General features: G+C 39.8%; 1 protein-coding gene across 1 annotated transcript in view; it reads right to left on the reverse strand.

Annotated features, from left to right (window-relative positions):
• The window catches only part of LOC150081734 (RYamide receptor-like), a 183,531-nt gene that overhangs the window by 46,404 nt on the left and 124,170 nt on the right, over positions 1-12,957 (reverse strand). The gene's annotated exons all lie outside the window — the stretch shown is intronic.

Consider the following 12,957-nt stretch of genomic DNA (forward strand, 5'->3'; position numbering starts at 1 on the left):
GATAATAAATGGACTGATGATTTTAACGACCTCAGATTTATCAAAAGGAAAATCTGGGCTCGTTAAAACCATTCGGTCCATTTTTGGAGAACAAACTCGTAAAAATCATATAGTTTAGGTGAAATGGAATGGCTGATTATTTAATGATTTTCACTTTGTTAATTTAATCTATATTTAAAATACTATCTATTACAAAAAGATTTTCATTTATTTTATCTTTTATTCGATCACAGAGGATTTAGTGATTAAGTTTTATTGTCTCTTTCATCTTTCGTTTTATATCTTCTTCCTCAAATTTGGTGAAGATACTGAGAATAATGTTCATTGACTGTTTAGTAACGTGCTTATGTTATAGGAACAGTATACACTGAGGCCACTTTATTAAGTGAACCTATCTCATAGTTTCTACATTGGCCTTCAAAACTGCCTGGATTCGTCGCAACATGGACTCAACGAGTTGTCGAAAGTGTTCTTTCGAAAGAAGGATGCTGGTCTACGTTTACTCAAATGTTTGCCACAGCTTTTGCAAATATATTATTGTGGATGTCTATTCTTACGAGCTCGTTTTATCTCATCATATAGATGCTCAATTGCATTGCGATTTCGCGACTGTAAAAGCCACACAAGTAAGCTGAATTCACTCGAATGTTCCTACAACCAGTTTTTTACAATTCTGTCCTTGTGACATGGAACATTATTATCCCAGTGGAAGAATCTAGTAGCAGATGAATTTGCACATTGCATCCATAAAGGGATGCTCCTAGTCAGAGAGAATTTCCAAATAAAATATGGCATCCAAATGTTTTTCCACTGATATCGAAAGACCATGAAGGGCACCACGAAAACACTCCCCATACCATTACCCCGCCACCATCAGTCTGCATTTCTGACACCTGGCAGGACGGATCCAGGGACTCATGCTGTTTTTGCCATAATCTGGTTCTCCCAATAGTATGAAACTGCAGAAACTGGAATTCATCAGACCTAGTAACATTTTTGCAAATCCTCCGTTATCCAGTACATGCGTTACTGAGCTCACTGCATCCGTACTTACTGGTTTTTCACTAACAGGAGTGGAACCAGATTCGGTGTTCGGCTACGATGTCCTATCCGTAACAAGGTAAGACGAGCTGCGATTTTTGAAACATCTTATTTATTACCACTGTTATATTGGGTTGTTATTTGACTGACTAGCTTTCCAGTTAACTTGCACAAATCTTGTCAGTCCCCGTTGGCATCTCACATTATTTGGTTATTGAACCATTCTCGATACACCTGAGACACAGCGGTACGTGAAAACTGCAGCAAGATGCAGTTTCCGAGAAACTTATACCGACGCGTCTGGTGCCAATTACCATTACATTCACGTTCAAAGTTACTTAAACCTTGTTCTCACAATGAACTGCAAAAAACAACATACCTACCCACACTACCTAACCATTAATATTCAGGCACCTCTCCGTTGATGGCTGATAACGTCCCAGCCAAGCACCACATGTCAGACAACTATAAATATACTCAGGCTTTCGAAGAGAACCGTGAATGATGAGGTCCATCATAAGGTCGTCGAAAATAATTACCTACATTGTGGCATCACGTCGGAGAAAGCCCATACCGGTAACAGCAGAGTAATACTCCATGTCATACTGCTCGCTGTTGTGCAGCGGCAACTAAAGGCCATTTTGCACCAAATACTGCTCGAGTTGTGATATACTGGTTTAAGGACATGAGCGTTGAAAAGTAGGAATGGCGGCCAAGACAGAGCCTTATCCTTAATCCTGTAGCGAACCTCTGGGAACCGGATCGTCCGGTGCGTGTGAGGAGAGACTGCTCGAAAAAAACAGAATTGAACTGGTCGCTCCTTTTAAGGACGAAAAATATCATAGGACGTATATCAAAAACTAGTGGACAGTGTCGCATATAAAAAATACTAGAAACTGTCGTAAGGCCCAGATACCGTCATGTTTCATCATATATTATTATTTTTCCTGTAAATAAAGATTATTTGTAGATAAGCAGGTGTCCGGTTATAAATGGTATGTCAATGGTAATAATATAGTATTAATAACTGATGCTATGATTACTGAACGAGCGCTTCATTTCATGAGTGTACCTAATAAACTGGCATTTCAGTGTATACCTAAGAGTACATATACGATAAGCATACAAGGTCTAAATTCTCGTTGTTGTTATTTGGTTTTTTAGGAGCATCGGCGAGACTAAGGCCATGTTGCGCCGTGTATATTGCCTGTAAATTGCATGTGTTCTGAGGTCAATTTTCTGTTTTCTGGGAGAGACTAATAGATTAACATTAGCTGCAGGCAGAGGTGAAAGTGATCCTTGCACCGCTTCTATTGGAATGAACAGCCGTCTGGAAAACAAGCTGATGGGGATTTAAAGAACTGCTGGGAGTCATCATGGAACAAGTAAACACATGGGCTGCGCAAGGGTAACTAAGAGTAAGAACAGGTACATATATATTTGCAAATACACCAATGCTAGGAGTAAAGTAAATTTGAACTGCTGTTGGAGACATCAGAGGCGGATATTATTGGGATATCAGAGACGCGGTGTCACACAGATGTAAGAAATGCAGAACTGGAATTTGAAGAGTACAATGTGTATAGAAAGTATAGACAGAATAGAAAGGAAGGAGAGGTTATGCTGTTAGTTAAGAAACACATAAAATATAAAGCAGTGAATCCAGTTGACACTGATGGACAGTGCAACGTTCAGTCAGTTTGATGTGACTTAAACACTGGGAAAGCTAAAATGAGGGTAGGAGTGAGTTATAGGCTTAATGACTCTGATGAGTACAACGAACAACTGTACAGAGAAATAAAGTGAAACAATAAACCAGATTATCATATAATGGGGGATTTTAACTGAAACTTATGGATTGGTCATTCGCACACTAGCAAGATTTTTGTGGAGTTATTGGATGATTGTTTCTAGAGGCAGCATATTCTAGAGGCAACTAGAGGGAGTAATACTCTTGTCTGATTATCAGCGGTGATTCTCCATGCGTTAAGAATCTGCAGATAAAGGAACCACTTGGTGGCAGTGATCACAGCGTGCTGGTGTGCTGGTGTGGTGGAATTTACTTAAAGATGTAACTAACCATCAGGGGTAAACTGAGAGTTTTTGCTTTCGTAAAGATGACAACAGTGGTCTCAGACAGTTTTTAAATTGTACACAGTGGATCCAACTGATGACGTTACCAACGAAATATTCTAAATGGGAAACATTCAAGGAATCAATCTTGAAAGTTACTAGATTTTCATACCAACTAAGAAATACTGTTTAGGTTTTAGACCTAAATGGATGTCAGATGAACTAATAAGAATAGTGGTAGAGAAAAAAAAAATGCATGGGATACACGTATCCAGTGCTTTTTTTTTTTTTTTTGTAAAAAAAAAAAAAAAAAAAAAAAATAGGTGCCGGTACTCATTCTTTGCTATCAGGAAAAATTGAAAATTAAAAGGATATGAAAAGTACTCTGAAAAAAAAATTTTCTTGATATTGTTACTTTAATAGTAATGTTTTTGGAATAAGAACTACAAATTTAGTTTATTAACACAGTTTATTAAGCATAAATTTATTATTCAAGTATATAAAAAATAAGTAAAATGTGAGTGAAATAAGTAAATAAATTTGTCAACTACTGATGGGGCACTCAGGATGCAGGGTCCGTAGTCACGAATGGTCATTAATGTAATATCTCAAATAGAGAGTTTTGGCCTAAAACTGAGGAACTAACGAAAACATTGTCTATTTGAATCTTTCCAGTTGTGAATGACAAGGGTGGAAGAAGTGACTGGCAGGTGATGGCCGTACGAGACTCCGCGCAGGCGCTGCCCCGCCACTGTCGCCTCAACACTGGCTCTCTGAGTACCTCCTTGCCGGGAAAATTCCGGCTTTAAAAATTGTTAAAAAAATACTTCTCCTCGCAAAATTTATAAATGACCTTTATAGAATTATTAACCAACTATTTAGCAACCTTTTTGTCACCAAAAGGAGAGTTACTTAGTACAAAGAAGAGCGTTATCGAAGTGCAATAATTTTTTTTTTTTTATTTTAACACAAAACGTAAACGATAGATTTTAATCGGAACAGTTTTCCCTTGATAAGCATCGAATATCCCATAGCTAATGTGATTTTTAAATTTTTAGCTCCATTAGCGAGGGAAACAGAGGGGGTGGGCCACGAAAATTATTCACATTTTCCTGGCTGGCGCCGCCATTTTTAATTAAAAAAATACTTTAAAATTATATTTTAAACCTAATCGTTGAACTCATTCCAACGGTGTATAATAAGCTATAGGTTTTCGACAACATTTGTGTCCCCCCCACATTTTACCCTCCATTTCTCAGAAAAAGTTTTGTCCACAACGATCAATATGGCGTTGTGTTGGCCCACATGATGTACAAACCCATGCAAAATTTCGAGTCAATAGGTTGAGTAGTTCCAGCGATTCAATGCTGTGACAGACGGACAGGCAGACAACCGAGTGACATTATAAGGGTTCTTCGTCAGACTACGGACCCTAAAAATAATATGTAAAAATAATTTCATAATAAAGCTTTTGCAGAATATTCCAAATTTTTATTAAGTTTTCATCCGACATACTATGCCGACTTCTTTTCTTCCTCTTTGTGTGTGTCGGTTGCTGAATGACGTTTCCGAAGTTGCCACGAATCGACATGTTTTGCTGGAGCGAAGCGGGTCAGCGATGGGCCTGCGATTTTAACAAACAGTAGTGATGAAACTGTTTTTGTCATCAACGAAGCTCTGGTTGGGCTGGCGATCAGATTCATTTGTGAAAATCCGCGTTCACACTCACTCGATGAAATTGGTATCATACTCAGAGCGTCCATCAAATGCTTCAATTCTTCCGAAACCGTCTTATCAATTAGGTACCCCAAAATCCACGAATTGCATCTGTTTCATTTAACTGTAACCTAATTGACAATTTTCTAACTTCATTTTCACCAAATGCCATCAATTCATGTTTAGAATTATTGATACCTTCGTTGTCCTCGTTTTCCTTTTCTCGTCATCTCTTTGTCAATAGTTCTTAAATTTGAATTTTTTCTTTTTTTTTGACACTGTCCAAAATGTCAGTGTCATTCGAATATTCAGGTACTGTGACCATATAAACAGAGAAATTTAGAATTATAAAAACGGTTATACAGTTTTATACAGAAAATATCTTAACAATAGACAGTGAAAAATGCAAATTTAGTTAAATAATATTAAGCTTATTTGAATAGTAGGTAAACAATTTATGGAATATTACAAATTTCGAGTGCACTGCATCCAAATGTCACCGTTAATAAAGGTGCCGGTACGCCGTGCCGTCCCAAAATAAAACCCTGCTAAAATCCGACCACAACAATAGATGAACTAAAATAAGTTAAAACAGTGATCGTCCCATATAGATATACAACGTCCAGAATATAACCTTATTCAGAAAAATCCATCAAATCATCATACTAACGACCGAGCTGACAGGAAACGAATAATAGCGCAGGAACAACAATATATCCCTACATGACATCAACCGTAAAGAAAAGATAAACTAATGACGTCCATTTGGTGTCCGATACGAAATATGATGGAAACCACGAAATGAAGCAATTTTTTCTTGAAAATAAGCAATAATATGGGCGATAACCCTGATTAAAATGACATGACAAACGAAATGACACCAGCTAATTAGTAACGGATGTAGTTACTACAATGGATATTAATTTTGTATCCATGTTGTTTAATAGTTATTAGCTTAGTAAAAGATGATATTAATGTAATGGACACAAAATATGTATATATCAATGTACCGCTTATGAAATATTATGTCTAATTTTATTCAATATGAAATACACGCATTAGCCAAATCAGTATGAACCTTTGTATTAATACGGGTACAGACAGAAGAAATTCGAATAAATGCAAAGAAAACTGTGACGTTGGAGTGATGACGTGTTACCTCGTTGAATATAACAGTGCACAGGCTGTTCGGCTGCAGTAATCTGAAGCAAGAATGGGGAAACGCTTGATCTATCAGACCACTGAAAATGATCTTATCCTTTATTGAAAATGGTCCTAATGGTGCACGTTTAGGAGGAACCACGATTCAAGAAACGAAAGACGTAACTGGTTTATCAAAAGCATCCGACTCATGTTAATGACTGGAAAGCAAGCAGCTCTTCCACATCTCAAAGGCGTAAACTGGATAAAAACAGTACTTGAAGAGCGAAGTCGTCGTACTCTAAGGTTACAATTAGACCAAAACCCACCAAAACACCTTATAGAATCCATGCCACGCCGCACATTTACTGTTATTCGAAACAAAGGCGGCCCTATTAGATATCTGTACCGAAAAATTGGACAGTTAGTGTGCAGCAAATAACTTTTGAATTCAACTAAGCCCGAACTGCCCTATTTCAATTCCTTCCTATAACTACGTACGTTGTTATAGGAAGCTTGGAGCTTGGTTCCATAGAGTTAAAATAGCTACGTTTCGGGCTAAACTAAATTCCATACCACGCATCATGCTTCTTGGTATTCTAAGAGTGTGCAGAACGGTGTCCACTGCCGCGCTGCAGGTGTTGGCCGCAGCGCTACCCTTGGATCTACATCTGTTGTATCGTGGTTTTTGCTACCGTATTAAGAGGGAAATTCCTACAGAACTTTTTTGGTATAGAGATAAATATTCGCTCTGACTGCAGAGGCGAAAAGAAAAGATGTATGAATGAAATAATCAATTTATGGCAGACAAGATGGGATACCATAACTACTGGAAGAGTGACCAACTTGTTTATCCCGAAAGTGACTTTTCTGAATGATAAAAAGGTTCGCAATTGGTTTACACCCAGTTTACAGTCGTCATTTTTGTTAACAGGGCACGGGTCAATGAATGAGAAATTATATGCATTAGGACATTAGTAACACGGACCTTTGTTTTTGCGGGGCCAGGGAAGGTTGGCGGCACATACTATATGATTGTCGAATATATGACAATGCCAGGACAGCGATACGTGAAATTCTTGAGAGTATAGTTCCAGGAGAAGAAGCCATATTTTTAAGAGACTGTAGTAAGTTTCAGATGTTCCAGGTATTTGCTAAAGAAGTGTTTGAACTAAGGAAAAGTATGATTCCAGTGATACGAGGTTGATCAAATCCATCCGGATGGAGGCACCGAAGTGTTTTTATGCTGCCGTTCTTACTGGCTGCACAACTGGAAGATCTACCCTTTTCTTGATCTCTGTCTTCCCCCCCTTGGTTTTTCCCTTTTCACTTTTTGATATATATACGTATGCATGTTTGCGTATATATGCTAAAAACCAATATATATATATATATATATATATATATATATATATATATACATACTTAGTATATATATATATTTTTTTTTTCTATTTATTTATTTCCTTTTTTTTATTATTATTATTTTTTTGTTATCTTAGTTAATTATTTTTATTCATTTCTTTCTCTTCCTTTCGGCTTTTTTTTTTATTTTATTTTATTTTATTTTTGTCTCATACTCTGAGACCATAGGTGTCCCATCTACTGGAACTGGCTCACCTTCCCGTGGTGTGGACGAGTACCCAAAATCATCTGTCCAGGTGACTGATGCTTCTGAGTAGCCAAGCGGTCAGAACATAACAGAACACACACATAATACACACAAACCGACGTCACACATATCTGGTCCATTTGTAGTGATACTGTTCTTCACAGAGATACGAGGCGGAGTTGAACTGACGTTCTAGGAGCCGCCCCTTACATAAACACATGTCCACATTTCAATCAGTACCATGTGCAGGGAATTGAAAAAATTGGCAATCGCCTGCACGCTCAGTCCCCAGTTTCAGAGTAAAACAGAAAAAGCCGCTTGCAGTGGTGTCGGGAACGTTGTGATTGGCCAGTGGAATAATGGAAGAAAGTCATGTGGTCAGGCAAATCACGATACATTTGTGTTGTGCTCATGGTAGGCGGAGAGTAGCGAGAACTGCACGAAACGATGGCTCTGCTTCCCTGGTTAAAAAAAAAAATCCACGAATCTGGAGGTGATATTATGGTATTGGGAATGTTTTGTTGGCGGACAGTTCATTGATACAGGTGGAAGGTCGAATGTCATCAAGGAAGTCCTGAATTTTATATCAGATCTACTGCACCCCCAATGTTACACCTTTAATCTCGAAGGTGACGGCCACTTTATGGATGGCAATGAAACAGCGCATCCTCCGAGAATCGTGCAAGAATGGTTTGGAAAACGTGACACTTTCCCTGTTCTCCACATTCACCTAATTGCAATCATATTGAGAATGTGTGGGATATGCTGGAGAGGGCTATTCGGCAACAAACTCCTCTCTTCGACTTTGTCACAGCTAAGCGACAAGAGCCACTAGAACACCTTGTAGAATCAATGCCGCGCCGCACATTTGCTATTATTCGAAACAAAGGCTGCCCTATTAGACACAGAATAAAGTTTTTTTTTTTTTTTTTTTTTGGCCAGTGTGTCTATATTTGTATATAAAGTACATTGTATTATGCGCATTGCGTATTTTAGTCTGTGTACACACACCCTTCTAGTCTGCTGGCTGTGCAATATTATTATTACTTACTATACATATAGAAAAGAACATTAATGGTCATCTCAAATGAAATGCAAATCTTTATTGATTATATGTACCCGTAAGAAGCAGAATTTTAACGAGTAGTACGAGACTATTTACTACACTAACGACCATTCGTGATTCCGGACCCCCCCTGCATCCTGAGTGCCCGGCTCACAGTAGTTGACCAATTTACTTATTTTACTCACATTTTACTTATTTTTTTATATACTTGAATAATAAATTTATGCTTAATAAACTGTGCTAATATACTAATTTTTTTTTTATTTACTATCAGTTTATTAACACAAGGTTCACCCCCTGTACAGCAAGTGGGCTAGAAGGGTATACAGAAATTATAAAATATACATTATACACTTTTGTACAAATTTTCAGCTCTTTACAATATAATTATTGTATAATAAAAACTATTAAATAGATATATACATTTACTAAATGTATTCCCTTTGAATTAACATAGATCTTGATAATTGAAGAGTTAAATACATAGGTTGACTTCTTTATCAGTAACTAACATAACAGATTTATTTATTCATTACATTATTGCATTTTATTTGATCATATCATCAAATTTCTAATAAAAACTGCTCAATTTTCACAGCAATCCTGGTGATTTAGTCCAGATTTGGTCTATAATTTGGCTTCTGTAGGTTTTGTTGACTTCAAACTTTATCGGATTAATGGAGAAGATGTTGAAGTGTTCCATGGTGTTACATGGGAACATTCCTTTTAGGGAGCCCAAGTTTGATAGCTTCATCCTAAGTGGGGGATGGCTTCTATTTCTTCCTCTTGTTGGTGCGATGATATCTTTTATTGATGGGGCATCAATATGGCGAGTTAGCAGCTTGGTAAGCGTTGACAGATTTTTTTTGAGGACAATTAGCTTCCAGGAGGTCATGCCTAGGTTGACTAGGAGAATGAATTTCGAGATTGTGAAGGGGTTCCCTCCCAGACGGTTCAGCCACCGCAGAATCCAATATTCCATTGATAGAAATTTATTACATCGAGAGGTAGATGAAGAGGGCCAGATTTCTGAGGCATATAGTGGTATGGGTGTGAGACATCTATTAATATATTGTCCAATCAGTCTGGTGTTGTGACAGCCTGCGAGCTCTTGGCGGTTAGCCCAGAAAGCAGCATAGGTCTTCTTCTTTGGCTTTTGGAAGTGTTTCTCGAAATTTAAGTCTTCATCCCACGTTAGTCCCAGGTCAGTATGAAATGAAACTTTGGGGACTGACTCACCAATAGGTATAGGTATAGGTATGTTGAGGGTCTGACGGCTCCGGGGATTTCTCCCATCTCCGCGTATGTTCTTTGTATCGAGTGACAGTACCCTGTCTATGCCAGAGGTTTAAAAATAATGTATGGGTCATGTGGTATGTAGTTTGTTGTGCCCATTGTTCATCCGGCCTGTTGGCCGCCGGGCCCCCAGTGGGACCCGGCGTTACCATACCTAGCGACGGGGACGCCGGCCGGGTGTACCAAGAGACTAATTATACTCTGGCAGGTCCTGCCACTTACTTTCCTGGGATTTCGGTGACGAGGACCTAAAATAAAGGTTGGAGTTATCGCTAAGTTGGAGTTATCGGTTTAAGTAAAATTGCATTTAGAAAGCGCTGCGTGGGGTTTTACGCTGAAAGAACTATTTGTAGAGAGCCTAAAAGGTCGGGCAAAATTTGATGTGATTTAAATTTGGACATCTGGGGCAGTCGCTGTACAAGAGAAAGTGTTGGGAGGGTAGGGTGAAGACTGGGGGGATGAAATAGGAAGAAGAGGGGTCGGATAGAGAGGTGACCCCACATTTTCAGTGGGGCATGCCCATGCCCCACCAGAGTGAAAATATGGGGAGGCGAGGAGAGGAGAAGAGCAAATACCCCCTCCCCTCCCGCTCCCCGGAAAAAAAAAAAAAAAAAACCGCACAAGGGAGTGCAGTTTTGGGTCGATAGTAGGCCATTCAAATCATCCTCAAGTCTTGTCTTTCTGTGGTATGGTGAGTTTATTGCTTGTGTTTTTTTTTTTTTTTTTTTTTTTTTTTATTACTTGTTTGACCTCCTGCATTCTTCCTAGTTGGGTTGCCTTTGGTATATTTCTATCATTGTTTTCCTTCTAGAAAATAGATCCTGGGCATATTGACTGAGTGCCTTGTAGTCCTCTTGAGTGTCTAGCAGTCTGGGTTCTTGGTTGTCTGGGATATATTGGATTGACGTTATTAGCTGTAGTCGCAGGTCGTCATACAAATCGCACTCAAACATTAAGTGTCTCCAGGACTCCGGGTTGCCACAGGGACAGTCCGCGTTATTTATGATACCAAGTTGGTGAAGTTTAGCTTTAAACGGGCCGTGTCCTGTAAGGAGAAAGGTGGTATTTCGACCAGGGTGAAACCACACTGGCGCCTTAGGGTACAGCTTGGTGACAGTGGGGAGGAATCTTCTGGTCACTGCACCTTTTTCTGTGTTGCTCCATCTCCTCTGCCAAATCTGGATGAGGTGGTCGGTGATTCTTCTCTTCTCATAGTTGCGGTCATTAGTGATGTCAGTGGTGAGGTCATACATCGTAGCCGATGTGTTTCTGGCAAGATGGTAGAGCAGACCACAGCGGGTAGCTTCGAGATCCAGGGGTAGAACTCCTACTAGGACTTGGAGGGCAGCCGTGCTAGTTGTTCTAGTTGCTCTCGACATGGTAAGGAGGATGGTCCTCTGAATGGTTTCGAGGATCCGTTTATTCACTTCTAGTGCCGCCCTCGCGTACCAGACAGGGGAGCCATATGTGATGGCAGGGATGAAGATAGCATTGTAGTACAAAGACAGGGTAGTACGTCTGAGTCCCCAGTCCCTGCGAGTGACTCTAGCGAAGAGGGCCGCGTATCTTCTTATCTTTTGTTTAATATATTCTAGGTGTGGTTTGAAATTTAATTTTCTGTCCAAGATTATTCCTAGGTATTTAATCTGTTCGCACAGCTTAACTGTTTTGTTCTCAATCTTAATTTGTGGTGGTCTCCTTAAGTCTAACGTACCTTTTAGCAGCACCGAATTTGTCTTGTCGGGTGCTAGTTTGAGCAAGTGTAGCTTCGTCCAATCTAGCAGCTTTTGCAGGGCATCATTTGCTTGGATTTCTAAGGAGGATCTGCTGTCAGCCTCGATGGTCAAGATCAAGTCATCTGCATAGGCCTGGGCCTCCACACCACCCAGATCCATGGCGAGGAATTCGTCCATGACAAAGTTCCACAGGAGCGGCCCCAGGACAGAACCCTGGGGGCAGCCCCTGTGGACTGGGCGACTGAGGCATTTATATGGTGTGGTAACTTGCACTGCTCTATCAGCCAGGTAATCCTTCATGCAATAATAAAGATTCAATGGAAGGTTGGCAGCTCTGAGTCTCGCCAAGACGCTCGGCAACCAGAGGGTGTCGAACGCCCCAGCGAAATCCACTGCGATGACGAGGAAGTATTTCCTTTTACAATGGGCGACTCTAGAGAGGAGGTTCTGTATTGCTTCGATAGTGGATTTGCCAGGAGTAAATCCGTATTGCTTTGTCATGTTAGGATTTGCTTCATCATAATGCCTTGTGATTCTTGTATGTAGCAGCCGTTCGAATATTTTACTGAGGGTTGGTAGCAGGGCTATGGGTCTGTAGGAACTAGGTGTCTCTGGTGGCTTTGTTGGGTTTTTTAGGATCAGTTTTAAATTTGCTTTTTTCCACTGTAGTGGAAATTTACCTGCTTCCAGGCAGCAATTGAATAGTTTTAGCAGTAATTCAGGTATATGTTCCGTTGCTTCTTTTGCCATCTCCGGTTCAATTAGGTCCAATCCAGGGCATTTCTTATTTTTCGCGCGGCTTGCTGCATCCTGAATTTCTTCTAAGGTGAAGGGGGTTTCTATTTGGTCATTATTATAGGAATTGTTTGCTTGGCAGATAGCCTGCTGCTCATCTGTTAGTGTTGTTGGCAGCTCCTGAAGGATGTTGTCCAGGATGTTCCCAATCGACTCCTCCCAGGTTATGGTTAAATTTCCTTGTGCTGTTTTGGTGGCTGTCACGACTTCCCCCCTGGGGAGTTTGTGAGTGGTAATTTTGTATACCACCCCCCAGGGGTTGCTGTTTCCTGACCCTTGTACCAACCTCTCCCATGATTCTCTTTTGTTTTTCTTTATCTGTTCAGTATAACAATTTCTAGCGATTCTATATTGGTTCCTGAGTTCAGTGACTTCTTGTTGCGGCCAATTCCTCCTAGCCCTCTGAAATTGTTTCCTTCTGTGTTGAACTATTTTCCTCATTCGTGTGAGCTCTGGAGTCCACCAGGGCGTGGCCCCTGCAA

This window comes from Mastigoproctus giganteus, chromosome 8 (assembly GCF_048544385.1).
Source record: "Mastigoproctus giganteus isolate SK-2022 chromosome 8, ASM4854438v1, whole genome shotgun sequence".
NCBI lineage: Eukaryota > Metazoa > Arthropoda > Arachnida > Uropygi > Thelyphonidae > Mastigoproctus > Mastigoproctus giganteus.